At 49.0% G+C, this 15,530-nt stretch overlaps 1 protein-coding gene across 1 annotated transcript in view; it reads left to right on the top strand.

The window, feature by feature from the left end:
* SRP54 (signal recognition particle 54) overlaps positions 1 to 15,530 on the top strand; it is a 135,334-nt gene that overhangs the window by 12,088 nt on the left and 107,716 nt on the right. The gene's annotated exons all lie outside the window — the stretch shown is intronic.

The following is a 15,530-nucleotide window of genomic DNA, read 5'->3' as shown; positions in this document are numbered from 1 at the left end:
TAACCCTTGTCTCTTGCTCTGGGCTGCGCTCACCTAGCGCTAAGGGTCCATGCCATCTGCTGCCTTGCTGCCTGATAGTCCCCCCCGCTGCCGCTCACCTTACATCAAAGCGGCCGCCGGGGGGACTACACCGTCCAGTAGCCCTTGCGGGATAGCCCCGCCCTCCATCGCCAATCAACGCGCACGGAGGCGCTTGAAGAACCGGCACTCCCTCCGCGTCGCGGGACGCGTGCGGGCGCCGCCGGGCTAAGCCCGGGCAAAGGGCGGGCCCTCTACGGCCAGAAGAGGCCGGGCCGAGCCACATCTCTTTCCTGTGGAGCAACGAGAGATAAAGGTGAGGATCCTAAGACTTTCTACCTTGCTCACACTCGGATACTATCCTATTGCCCTGACATAAACATGAGGAAGGGTTTGAAAACCGGCAGAATGCCTGTTCTACGTTCCAAAATGAGACAAAAAGAATCTGTGCCGCAACCGGTCCCTACCCTCACAGCAATTGACATCATGCTACAACAAACTATTGGGGCAGTATCTTCAGCTATCGCTAGTACTGAAAGGAGGTTATCCTTGCCGCCAACAATATTTCTGGCTGACACTCAAGAGGCGGCAGTTGATCTTGTGGGCCCCTCACAAGATGTTACTGTCGACCTAGACTTAAGCCTTGGAGTCACCGCCTCCTTTGTTGATCTTCCATGCGGCCAGCCTTTAATTGAACCTCAGGGAATCCTTCAAAATATGTCACCCAACTCAGTTCCCGTAAGGGTAGATGGAAAGTCAGTTAGTGTATCGCCAGAACTAGGGAATACAGGTCCTACTAAGAACGAACCCAAGACCAAGAAAAAGCCTAAAAATAACACCAGGAACCATAACCTTGTCACCCGCCCCAAACTCTGCATCCTTCATACCTTGTTGGGTTGAAAATATGGTAGCAGATCTAAAATCGGACTTTGAAGCTACGATAACGGCTCAAATTAAGCCCTTAATGTCCAAAATTGATAGATAGACATCATTAATCAACACAAAATGGACCAATAAGGCAAGTGGGAATGTGCCCATACAGACGCACGGGAAAACAAAAGAAGTGCCCCTGGGAAATACCACTAGTAGCAAATCTTCAAAAGATCCTACCATTAAGGCCAAAACTTTACCAGATAACTCAGGAGCAGCAACACAACATCTGACTCAAATGGGGGAAAAATCCTCTGCACCTCCCCCAACTCCTAGCGTTACTGGCCCTACCCCGGAGACGCAAACAACCTCTGGTCCCAAAAAAGTGCCTAATCAACCAGCAAAGGGCTCTAAAAGTTTGGATACTAATTTAACATCAACTTCCTCTCCAAACAAGACTCAAGAACCAAAAACAAGGCCGGCTCGTTTTAAGACAATTAACTTGCTGCCGGAAGTTTCACCCTTTGTGGTTGTACTGATGGGCGTACCACCACTGAAGGAGGGAAGAAGAGAAACCTTTGTTGAACTGAAAAACAAGTGTGCCCAGTGGCTTCAGCTGCATAAACCACTACCCATTCACATGTGTGGTGAAATACTTGCAGTTAGAAGAGGAGAGTGGGTGGGTAGGAATACCAAGACTATAGCAGGAGATGTTGTAACTGTCAACTTCAGGGACACAGGGGTAGTGAATTACATATGCAACGCACCTAGTAGTGGACCAGCTACCCAAATGCATCCATTTCCTCTGTCTTATTTTTTACCCATGCCACCTAGACAACACCCCCCTAGATTCAGTTATCCAATTAATAGAGGGTATACTCACGCTCCACAACATACTATCCAACAGTGGCAGCAATCTTGGCAAGGTCCACCTCCTCCACTTGACCCCTTTATATCACAGTTTGCCCATTGGAATAGATTCTGTGCTCTCGATGAGGTAGACTGACTTATTTCTGATGAAACTTCCTGTCCACATCTGGACTTTAATAGGGGTGAAGAGGAGGATTCCCAAATTACATCATACTCGTCATGCCCTAACCCTCCAACTATGATGGCCAGTAGCCAGATCCAGTTAACATCTTCTGTTCTAGAGAGGGAATGCTTAGAACCCCTGTACCGACCAGATTCTCGGACCAGATGGAATCAGCTCCTAGGAGCCCCTCTAACCCGGCCGGAACGTACTCCCCTCCCTCCTTAGAATGTATTTACAATGGGTATGTACATCTTATACCTAAGGATGGGAAAAATAGCAATAAACATGCATTGGTTTTCTACAATATCCTATTCACACCTATTGGTCTCGCGGCCACGTAGGCCCAGACTGGTCTACCCTAGGGCAGGTCTGATAATGTACCATTACACACTGATCATCAGTGCTCACCCGACGCCCAATCCGGCACGCCTACACACATGGGCCTGCAGACCCAGTGCTCTCATTAATATCCGGTCTGCAATCCGGCAGACCTACACACCTCTCTATCTTAGGTGCTCTCACTTACACACGGCCCACAATCTGGCGAGCCTCCACACCGTCTCCCTCCGGTGCTCTCACTTACACACGGTCTGCAATCCGGCAGACCTACACACCACCTTAGGTGCTCTCACTAACGCCGTGTACCAACGACGATCACTTTCCTATGAACATTTAAGGATGAAGTCTTTGGTTATCTACTCGGGATAAAACTACGATAATAGAAATTGATATGGCCAAATTATAATATGTACCTTCTGCTCCTGACATCAAATGTTCCCTCTCTCCCTACTTGCTCAGTCATTCCTTACCTGATCGGGATTCACATCCGTTCATGCAAACAATGTCTAACTAGAAGCTCAGGTTACCCCGATTGAACAAGAATACAAGGCACATGTTGGTTCACTAAGAACTGGGGTGTTTTATTACAACAAAAATAAACACACTACTACACAATGTATATGCTGTAAAGAAAAGTAAAAGTTAGAATGCGCGCTTAACAAGGAAAGGGCGGATATCACCTTATTAATATGAAGTCTGGGCTCGGCAGTCATCTAGGTTCCCTTCTCGTCTCTGTGTCTTGGCTCGTCTCGGAATCACACCTCAGCAGTCACGGGTACACGTCTGCACCGCTATGCTCAATCTCCTCTGCTTCCCTCCAAGTCACTGGAACCTTGCTGGCTATTAGCTACCGTCTCTCTCTCTCTCTGTCTCTGTGCGCTCCGCGCTATTTCTCCTTCAGTCTTTCTCAGAGAGTCTCGGTTTCAGAATCTTTCTCGGACTTCAAAATGGCGATTGTCTGCTCTGGAAATAATTAATGGCATAGATGCTAACGGCTAGCTGCCGCCTACAGACTGACTGACTCATTGCCTAACACTTTCGCTAATATCAAAACCTGCCCCTTCATGGAAAGTTACGGCCAGTAACCTGCCGCCCACCAAATTCTTGTACCTCCCCGTACCAAGGGCACGTTCCCAGCCGGCCGGACTGGAGTTGTGTCTTCGGAGTGGAGAAAAATACAGTCTTTCGATAAGGGCCAGCCTGAACCGGTTCTCTCCAAGCGAACAACACCTCGAAACTAAAACATTACACTTGACCTAGAAAGCCTCTCGAGCTACCAGGCAGAGAGCAAGATGGAGTCTGTCCCGTTTAAGGCCTACAAGGCCCAAAATGCGCATAACTCCACAGAAGATGTACTAATACTCTTACAAAAGGATGGATCATCACTAATACTTATATATCTATCCCCTAGCTTAAGTTTATAAGCCCTGATCTAAAGAAAAGGGTACGAAAATGCACTACTGTGCCTCATGGATAGGTCCTACTTATAGTCCTAATCCCTATACTGCAAGGGTAATAGGCTGGAGTCATCTTCCATCATCTTCCCTCTCAAAGAGGGTCGAAAAAGTCGGTTATCACACTTCACCCTTGACTCCAGTCTATTAGCCATATCTTATATCGAACTAACATCAGTGGAAGAGTAATAAGAAACAAAATTAACTGACCTATTTCTCCTACCAAATCTACAAAATTGTAATAGAGAAGGAATGCATTGAATAAAGCAACAAATTGCTACCAAAACACAAATAAAAATAATGACACCCCCTAAAATCTGTCGCAAAGAATGTAAGTCAGGCAACCAGTTAAAGAGCCAGTCGAACCAGCCCTGGTCGATATGTTTTCTAATTTCTGCAGTCAAGTCATGAAGTTTGTCAATATGGGCCTGAATTGATTTAGAATGGTCGGATAAATTGAAACAGCAAAGACCTTCAAAGTCAGAACAATCATGTCCATGCTTTAACAGAAGGTAATCAATCGCTGCGCGATTTTGCAAAATGGCTCTACGTTCACCCTGGGCATCTAATAACAGGTCAGATAATACAGTAGAAGTTTGATTAATGGATTTAACCATCCAGCAGGCCATCTTGCCAATTGTTTTGGCATTATAAACTGCTAACGCCGGGACACCAATAATAGAAAAAGCTAAACCAAGATATTCTGATTTAGAGTAAAGGTGAACAGAGGAATCACAGTCTTCATGTAAAGACATAGAGTCTCGTACCATACGGGAATGGGAACCAGGGTGAGAGGAAAACATCAATAAACTTAATCTGGTAATAGCACACGGACCTCCAGAAATATTAGCGGGAATATAGGACCAGGAGGAATTCCCGCACGAGACTAGCCACCCAGAGGGCAGTAACATTGCACGGTAATAACTAGGAGCAACTAATAGACGTTTACATGTCATATTGTTTTTGACGGAAACACATGAATTCGGAAGTCTTTGTAAACACAGCAATCGTTGATGAGCTGAAAAAGTGGCAGCCTGTAATTTTAGTTTAATACATTCTGTGATTGCCTTGGGATCACATGTTAAAACGAAGCATAAATCACCCTGCGTAATATTATAGGTCGTGATTTGGGAATGAATAGGGGAATCAGAATCAGGAAGAATAGTACATAAAGGGCAAAACTCATGGGCCGCAAAGTCGCCCAGAATAATATTGGGTCGGGCACTTGAGATATTAAAAATATGTCGCAAAGTTTCAGTGGATGCAGGGACAGCAACCAAGCAGGTCGCCAAGATATCAGTCACAGACCTCATGGGAGTGAGGCAAAAATGCGGAGAGTTAGTCACTCTTTTAGCAAGGGTAATCCAAAAGTTCGACGAAGAGTCCCACGCAGCGAAGGATCGCGGAACTCGGGTTCTCCAATCAACCGAAGTCGGTGGGTTCACTCCTCTCCCGGCGTAGCAGACCAAAAGGAGTCCAACGCCGGCACATCCTGCAGCAGCAGTCCAGAGAATGATCTGAAAGAATACAAACACAAGCCTTAATCATTCTCGTAAGTAACATTTGTCAGCTGGGACAGCTTCCCAGCCATCTTTCCCTGGCTTCATCACCAAAATGGTGTTGTCATGACCGGTCGCTATAACTTAAGCTTGTTCAGGGGGATGTTTAGGCGATTGCACCCATATTTTCGCACCAGGATTATCGGTGGAACCAAAGCCTTTTTGGCCTCGTATTGTCAGCAAAGTCGGGGCAGTGCCTTTCTTAATCTCACCACTGAAAACAGGCATAATCAGCAACTGAGCAACACGGTCAGATTTTTTAATCGATAAATCAATTTCACTGCTATTAAGCAGAAGAACCTTAATCTCTCCCTGATAATCGCTGTCAATTACTCCTCCGAGAACTTGAATACCTTTCATGGCAAGGCCCGATCTAGGGGCAATAAGTCCAAAACTACCGGCTGGTATACAGACACCAACGCTGGTTTCAACAATAATTCGGTCTCTGCCTTTCAGGATCGCATCATTCATAGCATGCAGGTCCAAGCCTGCGGAACCTGGGGTCGCTCTGCATGGAGCCAAAGCTCCGGGGGCAATTTCCCAGTACATAACAGTAGTGGATGTGGAATTGGGTTTTGCATCGACAGTTGGAGGAAACAAACGCATTAAAGGAGATTCAGCATGTAACAAAGGGCGATTATTCAGAATCAACAATGCCTGGAGCAAAAAATCTCTCCAGTTTTTGTAATGTTCATCCGTCAATTTACGCAGTTGTTCCTTTAACAAACCATTCGTACCCTCAATGAGGCCCGAGGCCTGCGGATAATATGGAATATGAAAAATCCATTCAATGTTATTTTCCACACAGAATTCCCGCACCGATCTTCCATGAAAATGGGATGCATTATCCGATTGAATTTGGAATGGAACACCATAATACAAAATAAGCAATTCCAGGGTCTTAATGGTATTCACTTGGGTGGCTTGTTTGCAAGGGAAAGCGACCAATAGGCCACTAAAAGTATCAACAGCTGTGCAAATATACTGACAATTTTTGCTCATAGGGAGCGGGCCAATATAATCAATTTACCAAATTTGGGCGGGCATTTTTCCTCGATGTAAATGGCCTTTAACAATATGAGGCACTGTTTTTTTTCTAGAATGTTGACAGATAGGACAATGCAGAATGACATCTTTGATCAAATTTAAGGGAATATGAATCCCTCGATCGGAAGCCCACCTGCTAGTGGCTCTTTCTCCACAATGTCCTGCTTTTTGGTGGGCCCATTTCGCCAATCCTGCCAAATCAGAATCCTGCATGTCCACCACTACCTCAGAAATTTTAGACTTTTCATCTGCAATGTTATGAAAGAACTTGTCAAGGGAATCAATCGGAGTATGAGCATCCACATGAAAGATTGTAACAGTACTCTGTGGGAGTAATTCCCTAATTTCCTGCCATAATTCTTTACCCCACAGTTCTTTCGAATGCAATTCCCAATTATGAGAATGCCAAGTTGGTAACCAAACCGCCAGTCCATTAGCAGTGGACCAGGAATCAGTAAAAATATGACATGTGCCAGGTAGTTCTTGTTTCAAAACTTGGTAAACTGCATACAATTCAGCATATTGACTACTCTTTCCATCACCAGTAGTACTCAATAATTTTTGCGTGAGTGGGTTGTATGACACTGCTTTCCAATGCCGTTTCTCACCAATGAATTTCGCTGAACCATCCGTAAACCACACATGTTTTCTGTCCTCCGCGGACAAATCATCAAATGGCTTACCCCACCTGACAGGAGATTCCTGGACTACAGGAACCGAACAATCATTTCCAGTCTCATTCGATGGCGCCTGTGCCACCCGTTAATGCAACACAGCCACACCTTTCGGACCCACACGCGCTCTCTCCTGAATGTACCATTTCCATTTAATGATACTCGCCTCCTGAGCATGTCCAATTCGATGGGATTTCGGCGAACTCAAAACCCACTGCATGATAGGAATTTCAGGTCTCAAAATCACAGTATGACCCAACGTCAATTGCTCGGTATCCACCAGAGCCCAATAACAAGCAAGCAACTGTTTTTCAAAAGGTGTATAACGTTCACCAGCTTCATGTAACTTTTTAGTCCAAAAACCCAATGGCACTTTATGTCTGCCCTGCTTTTGCCACAGACTCCAATTGGCATACAGACCATCCACAGTAACATTCAAATCCACATCCCCTTCGCCCACGGGCCACAAATCCAAGGCATACTGAATTGCTTCTTTCGCCAAATTAAAAGCATTTTGTTGTGGTTCACCCCAATCAAACGCATTCTTTTTACGGGTGACTCGATACAAAGGAGCTAAAATCTGACTCAAATGGGGAATATGCTGACGCCAAAAACCAAACAGGCCAATAAAACATAGAGCCTCCTTTCTGTTCCTCGGAACAGCAAAATCAAAAATTTTACGCCTCACCTGCGGGATCACTTCTCTGTGACCTTCATGCCAATTAATTCCTAAAAATTTAACATTCTGGGAAGGGCCCTGCAATTTATCGGCATTAATTTCCCAACCTTTTGCACGTAAACAGTCAAGAATCTGATCTAAATGTGATTGGACTTGGTCTTGCGTCTCACCTTGAATCAAAACGTCATCAATATAATGACACACCTGAATCTGGGGATGTACGGGCACTTCAGATAAATGTTCCGCCACCAGCCGGTGACAGATCGTAGGACTATGTACATAACCTTGAGGAAGACTCCTAAACGTCATTTGACGGCCATGCCAGGTAAAACTGAATTGCTCCTGACACTCGGGGGCAATTGGAATCGAAAAGAAAGCATTAGCAATATCAATGGACGCATACCATGTACCTGGATGCTTCTGAATTCTCTGAATCAAAGTAACCATGTCAGGCACAGCAACAGCCAAAGGCGGAGTGTGTTTGTTCAATTCTCGATAATCAACCGTCATGCGCCAAGAATTATCACTTTTGCGCACAGGCCACACGGGATTATTCCAAGCAGAAGTGATTGGAGTTATAACCCCTGCATCAATCAGATCCTGAATCGCGGCACTAATTTCATCATGACCACCTGGAATGCGATATTGTTTCTGAGAAACAACTTTCGTAGCTTGGGGAATCTTAATGGGGGGCATACGCAAACGACCAACCCGAACGGGTCTGGACGAAATGTAATGCTTCGTTCCAAATTGATAGCAACCATCATCAAGATGCAAAGTCATTCCTTTCAAAATGTCAATTCCAATTATATATTCCAGGAGAGGCAATAGGCACTATCATCCCTCAAAAAGCTGCTGGCCCGGATGGCATTCCTGGCGACCTATTGAGATTTGACATCCCGAAGTGGGGAAAACTGATTCATTCCCTACTTGTTGCTATCTATAGGGGCGCCCCTATCCCCTCCTCGTGGAAAGGGGCGGAGGTGGTCCCTATCTATGAAAAAGGTGCCAGAGATGATCCATCAAATTATAGGCCCATTAGCCTGTTAGATATTAGCCAAAAGGTAGTTGGCAAGGTCTTACTGGTCAGAATACTAGACTGGGTAGAAGAAAATAAAATCCTTTCTGACTTCCCGGCGGGCTTTAGAGTGGGCACCGGGACAATCGAACAAGCTTTTAGATTAATGATGGTGTACTGGAAAGTCGTGGTTATAGGCAAGGGCAGTCTTTACCTCGCGTTCATCGATTTAAAGACTGCCTTTGACCTTGTACCTAGGGAGACCCTATGGGGTGTATTGGCTGATAGGGGTTCCCCCACTATTTATTATCACTCCTTGTCAGGCTACATGAAAATAGCTTTGCCCAGATTAGGTGGGGCCCAGGGGGGGAAAAAACAAGCAGTATCCCGGTTGAGAGAGGGGTCCGCCAGGGATGTGTGTTAGCTCCCACCCTCTTTTCCCTTTACATCAATGGGGTGGTTGAGCATCTTCGGGAACATCCTGCTGGTGAACGTATACCTACCCTCCTCTTCGCGGATGATACGCTTTTAATATCAAAAACCCCAATAGGCCTCCAAAGGCTCTTAACCCCTTTACTGCTAAGGCATTATCAGTGGTCTCATATAATTTCCATTGAAATCAATGGAAAGTCCATGACGAGTTACCCTTGTCATTAGCAGCCAAGAGGTTAAATAACTTTCAACCCTTCTGCTCCAAACGAGGCCTGGTAATCAACACAAGCAAGACAAAATACCTTGTGTTGAATCCTCCTAAAAAAACAGTCCGCTCTCCTACCCTGAACGCTGAACCTCTGGAGAGGGTTGAAGTCTTAGACTATCTTGGTATCACAAGAGGATAACAGGAGCTCTCCTGAAAGAACAACGCTCCTGCATAACAAGACCAATAGCTGTTGTCCTCGAAATCTATTCGGCTAAAGGGGTTAGCTCTGCTCTCTACGGGGCAGAACTTTGGGGTTCATCCGTCACTAACGATTTACCAAGATCAGAGAAGAAATTTTGCAGAGCGATTATGTCACTCCCTCAGGGCACTCCCCCGGTCCCGCTAATGTTGGACCTAGGTTGTCGCCCAATTGACGATCTTGCAAGACTCCGCCCACTTTTGCTATGGGCCCGACTGTGGCGAGTGGAGGAACTTGGTAAATATGCACAAGGTCTAGCAGAAATCATGTCATTACCAGGGTGGCATAAAATCAAATGGTTGAGAGACATGAAAACACTACTACTAAATTTGGGCCTAAACGAATCGTGGGCAAACAGATCCTCACCCCCGAAGTCAACTCTCAAGAAACTTTATTGGGACTGGATTTTGTTACAAAGGAACACTAGTACTACCACGGGCAGACTTACGGAGGATTTCTTGAGGTTTAAGGACCAACCAAAACGGGAAGTGTATCTTGATACTATCGAAAAACCCTTTGATAGGGCTCTGTACTTTAAATTTAGAGCAGGAACTCTTCCTTTGTATTCTTTCACCTCACGATTGAAATCCCCTGCACAGACTACAGAGCTTTGCCCAGTATGCCTAGATAAACCAGAGACAGTGGCACACTTCATGTTTGAATGCGGAGAGTATGCCCTTCCTAGGAGGGTTTGGCTCAAAAATTTATGCCGTCAGCTGGGCACTAGGAGCCACATGGACGCAATTCGGATATTAATGTCTGACAGTCGTGCCATCTATGCTTGCGCCCTAGCCAAATTTTTATCATGGGCTTGGTCCATCAGAGCTAAAAGGCTAAAATTAACTGTTTAATTCTCTATTTAAACTGACTGCTAAATGAACTTTTTCATAAATTTGTAAATTTTTAACCAACTTTCTTATTGGACAAAATTTTTGCTGTATGTTCATGTTTGTTTTTACTTTTAAACTTGATGTATTTGTGATTTATGTGCAGCTTTTATGATAACTTTTTATCGAAATAAAGCCTTTTTGACTTGACTATAATGTTTGCGGGGGCAACCTCGGGCGAGAAAGATAGGTCTCTCCATCCCCATACAGAAATCCAGGCCTCTCTTCCGAGCGACAAGTGATGGGGCTTGCGGGTCCTTTCAGGCCTTGGCTATTTCTCGCTTGGCGATCGTGAGTCCCAGCAGTAGCAGATGCCTCTTGTACAGGTTGCCTCCCACTCCCTCTAGCACATGCAATAAGCCCAAGCATGGCGTGCGCGGGAGCACCCAGCCCAACGCCTCATCTAGACCATTCCAGACACCACGCCAGAACCGCTCCAGGTGCCCACAACTCCACACCGTATGGAGGAAAGTACCCTCCTCTCTCCCACACCTAGTACACTCTGGAGATGCAATAAGTCCTGCCTTCCACAACCTCTGCCTTGTATACTCTATGAAAGTACTTAAATTGGATCAGTTGGAGGTGAATTGATATGGCCGCGCCTCTAGGACTCGCCAGCGCCTCGTTCCAGTCCTCCTCCTCTAGCGGTCCGACATCCCCCTCCCATTTCTCCTTAAGTGAGCATAAATCAGAGGAGCAGTGTATAATCCAGGATTAGTAGATGCATGAAATTTTCTTGGTATCTAACTCCCCCATAAAGACCCGGGCCTCCAATGGGCTAAACTCGGGAAGCGACTGTGAGAAGTTGGCCCGATATGCAGTGTTCACTATTCTAGCGACCACTATGCATCGGTCCAAACGACCCTTATTGTGATTGGTTGTAAGTCAACCTTAGACCAGCTATCCTAGTAGCGTGGATACGAGCAGTCTTCGGGCTAAACTCTAGAGGGCGTGTTAAGCCAGCTGTTATACCATCACATACCCCTTGAACACCAAGTGAAAGGACACCACACAAGTGTTATGAAAATAAACAGTATATTTATTAGAATCACAACAGCCCTGTACTCTTTATGAGGACAGGGTACTAAGCACAGAAAAAAACTCTTAGGAAAATACTTCAAGTGCACAATCAATACAAGTGCCCGAGGGCACGGAAAGTTTAGTGGTCTCGGGCGGACCGATAAGGCAAGTCGGAAGCGAGGGACTCGGAACCCTTAAGTAAGGAGGCTATGCGGGCACCGAAATGCCGAAGTTACCTAGCCCCAAGGGCTGCGGCTGCACAAGTCTTTACAGGCGTCGGGGGTTTTCGCTGACGAGCCAGGAGCCGGAGGGAAGGAGTTGCTGGCCGGCGACCAGTGGGAATAGTTCGTAGGGATCCAAGCCTGGATCAGAGATGGATGACACCTGAAAGCAGAGGGGACCAAGTTCGTACTACTAGCCAGTAGTCAGAGGGTACCAGGAGGGCACCGGATGATCGTCACCTCGACTAGGTGAGTGGGCGACGCTAGGCTCTGCAGTCTCACGGACCAGGAGGCGTTGTCGGCGACCAGGATGGAGGTGCGAGCTGTCCCACGAAGATTGATGCTGTCGGCGTCGCTGGGCCCAGGATTGGGGCAACAAGCCTTGGCAGATTTCAGGGCCACGTGGTGGGCCTAAAATGGTGTCTTGAGTGGACCAGGAGGGTCCGGGGTGCTCCTCTCGCAGAAGGGAGCAAAGGCCAGTCTGGAGCAACCAGACCAGCAGCGTTGGTTGTCGGTTGTCGTAAAAAGAGTCACAAGCCAGCGGCTAGTGATCGGACAACGTGCTGAACAGCGAAGCAGAAGTGCCCCACGCAGATCGTGGAGATGCTGGGAGGCTGCACTTCGGTGCTGGAGCTGCTCAGGGTCGGGGCTTCTCGGACCCCAGAGCACTCACCAGAGGATTCCTTCGGTGGTCGTGCTGGTTAAGAAAGCGTGCAGGTTTTGATGATGGCCGGTCCCTCGAGGTCTCGTCGCACCCACAGATCTCAGCTGAGCTGACGATGTGGGTAGAGGTCAGAGGTGCCAGGGAAGCCGGTTCTCGTCGAGCTGGGCAGTCGGATTCCTGAGGAAGGACTTGCAGCAAACCGCAGAGTTCTTAGATGGTGCCTGCGGACGCAGGGTGACTACTCCTTAGCCACAAGGGAGAAATCTTAAGAAGAGTCTCGAAGTCCTTTCGTAGAAAGTATTCTTGATTCAAAGATGATCTAGTTTGGAAGGGTCCCGGCTCCTGCCTTTATCCTAAAGAAAGGGGTGGGTACATGACTAGGTCCTGCCCTAGGGGTGGGACCAGGAAGGTGGGTAGTTACACCCCTCTCCCCTGCCGGACTTTCCCCAGGTCAGGGGCTGCGCGCCCCTGGAACTGGTTCTAACCGGCAGATGCGTAGTGAGCACCGGGGTGCCACTCCGCAGTCACCTTCTTTCAAAGCCCTGCCTACCCAGGATACACAAAACCCTGTCTGGGATGGTGCGAACACCGCCCCGGACAGGAAACCCTTTGTCCAAGCTCTCCTCGCTGGAAGGACTCCCAGCAGCAGGAGGTCAGACTCGTGTCTGTGGTGGCAGCATCCATTTTGTGGAGCTGAGGCTTCAGTTAACTTTAACCGGGGTTCACAGTTACGTACATGTCGTGTCCCTCTAGAAGGGCGGAATGCTAACCTCGTCGCCAGCATTGGTGAGGGGTCAGCATCCCGATTCGTATGACACCTTACTCGACATGTCTTGATAACGCGATACCGAAGTTACCGATATGATACGCGTTATCATGGAACAGCCATTGGGTCTTGGTTCCGCAAGCTGCATCCGGGCTCGGCTCGTGCCAGAGCCCAATTCACACGATTCCACGCACTCTGCCTTCAGGATTGTCAAGGCCTGCCATAGGAGTGGCTGATAGGAACTCGGGTGTCCATTTTAGGGTTAGATATAGGGATACTATACCTACAGCAACGGGCGAGTACGCCACGTTGCCCCAGCTGTCGCGCAGCCAGTTGTGTCAGATTTAGATGGCCATCCAGGGGTGGCATAATACATTCTTCAGCCCCTGGTAGGCCCTGGGTACACCGATGCCCTGAGTTACAGGGTTTGACAAGGTGGCCCAGTTCCAATTGGGTAATGCACCTAAGGTACACACATCAATTTAGCGAGAGAACAGCTAGGCTATGGGTCTGATTGGCAGGCCCACAGCCCGAGAAAGTCGTAAACCAGCGAAACAAAAGCAAAAAATCTGGGGGATCATAGGATTGCAGACCCTACTCTCCTACAGCGACGTCAGACCCTCCAGGTCCGGAGCTAGGGCATGGCGAAATTGTAAGTAACAGAAAAACTGCGTACGGGGCATGCTATACTCTACACTCAGCTCCTGAAACAAGTTAAGCGTCGTCCCTGTCATAACATCCCCCGGTCTAGAGATGCCAATGGCGTCCCATCCCGCAAACCCAGCCAGAGATGCCAGACCAGGAAGGCAGCCATTGCGCCAGAGGGGGGTCTCTTCGGTCAGGGTGTTAGACGGAGACCCAGAGGGTCGGCCGAGTACAGGGGGAGAGGCCTCCGGTGAGGGCCGTCTCCGGCGATCGTACAGACAAGTAACTTCCCCCCCCACAAATGGACACCACACAAGGATGCGATCTGCACACTTTATATAGGATTCTTGAGGCAAGGTTATCAACGATACAGGGGGGGCAGGACACGAGGATCCTCCCAATTCTAGTCTCTGTAAGGTAAGGGGTAGCGGGACAGTCTTGGTACCGGTCCGGCACAGGGGCGGCCAGAAGGAGCTCACAATCCTCGAGCTCAGGGGTCTGTAAGGTCGGGTCGGGCCGCGGCAGCGCCAGCAGGCTAGGATGATAGTTCTCGGCAAGGAGGGCCGCGGCAGCGCCAGCAGGCTAGGATGATAGTTCTCGGCAAGGAGGGCCGCGGCAGCGCCAGCAGGCTAGGATGACTTCACGTTGCAGAAGGCCGCGGCAGCGCCAGCAGGCAAGAGCAATGATTCACATGGATGGGCCGCGGCAGCGCCAGCAGGTCCAGACGAAGATGCACGTTGCAGAGGGCCGCGGCAGCGCCAGCAGGCTTCGGAGAGGGTTCACAAGGCAAGGCTGCGGCAGCGCCAGCAGTCCGTCAGGGATGAGTTCTTCAAGGTGTCTCTCGACTCCAGGATACAACTGCCTTCCTGCTCTGGAGCGGCCCCAGTTATAGGTCTGGTCTCCTTTGATGTCCGGACCCTCGCGCTTGGAGGTCGGGAGGTCCGGGATGAGGGAGTCCAGACACCCAGCAGGGGGGTGGAGCCAGCGCCCGGGGAGGCTGGGGCGATCGGCACCTGGCGGGGGAGAGCCATCGACACTCCTTTCTCCCATTGACCTGCCAAGTGGTCTCTTCACCTCCTGGGTGGATGGTGGTGCCTCGATGTCGGGGCCTGGCCAGGCCCAGGGTTGGGGTCGAGCTGGGGCCACGCGGCCTCGTGATGTAGTTTCCAAGATGGCGGCTGGGCCGGGGCAATGGTGCTGATGGAGGCCCGGGCCAGCCGCTACCGGGGTGTTCGGGAGCAGGCGTCCCGTTGGGGACGGGTTGCGGGTTGCCTCGGTGGGTTGCCGGGATGGTTCCTTCTGAGGATACAGGGAGAGCCGGTGTCCGGGCCCTATCATGCGGGGAGGGAGCGGGCCTTCCACAAGGCCTGTCCAACATGCGTCCCCCGCAGCTGAAGGCAGGGAGAGTCACCCATCCTCTTGGGTACTCTCCTCGCCGAGGCGGAAAAAGCGTGACAGGCCGTCCGCGTTGGCGTGGTCCTGGCCAGGACGATGCTCCACAGTGAAGTCCATCCCCTGTAAGGAGATGGACCATTGCAACAGTTTTGGGTTCTCCCACCGCATTTGCATCAGCCACTGCAGGGGTCGGTGGTCTGTCTGTACCCTAAAGTGAGTACCGAACAGGTAGGGCCGGAGTTTCTTGAGGGCCCATACCACTGCGAAGGCCTCCCGCTCGATGGTGCTCCAGCGCTGTTCTCGAGCCAGCAGGCGTCGGCTGATGAAGGCCACTGGCTGATC

The sequence above is a fragment of the Lissotriton vulgaris genome, chromosome 9 (assembly GCF_964263255.1).
Source record: "Lissotriton vulgaris chromosome 9, aLisVul1.2, whole genome shotgun sequence".
NCBI classification, from domain to species: Eukaryota; Metazoa; Chordata; class Amphibia; order Caudata; family Salamandridae; genus Lissotriton; species Lissotriton vulgaris.
Note: the sequence above shows the minus strand (reverse complement) of the source record. Positions and strands in the feature narration are given on the sequence as shown.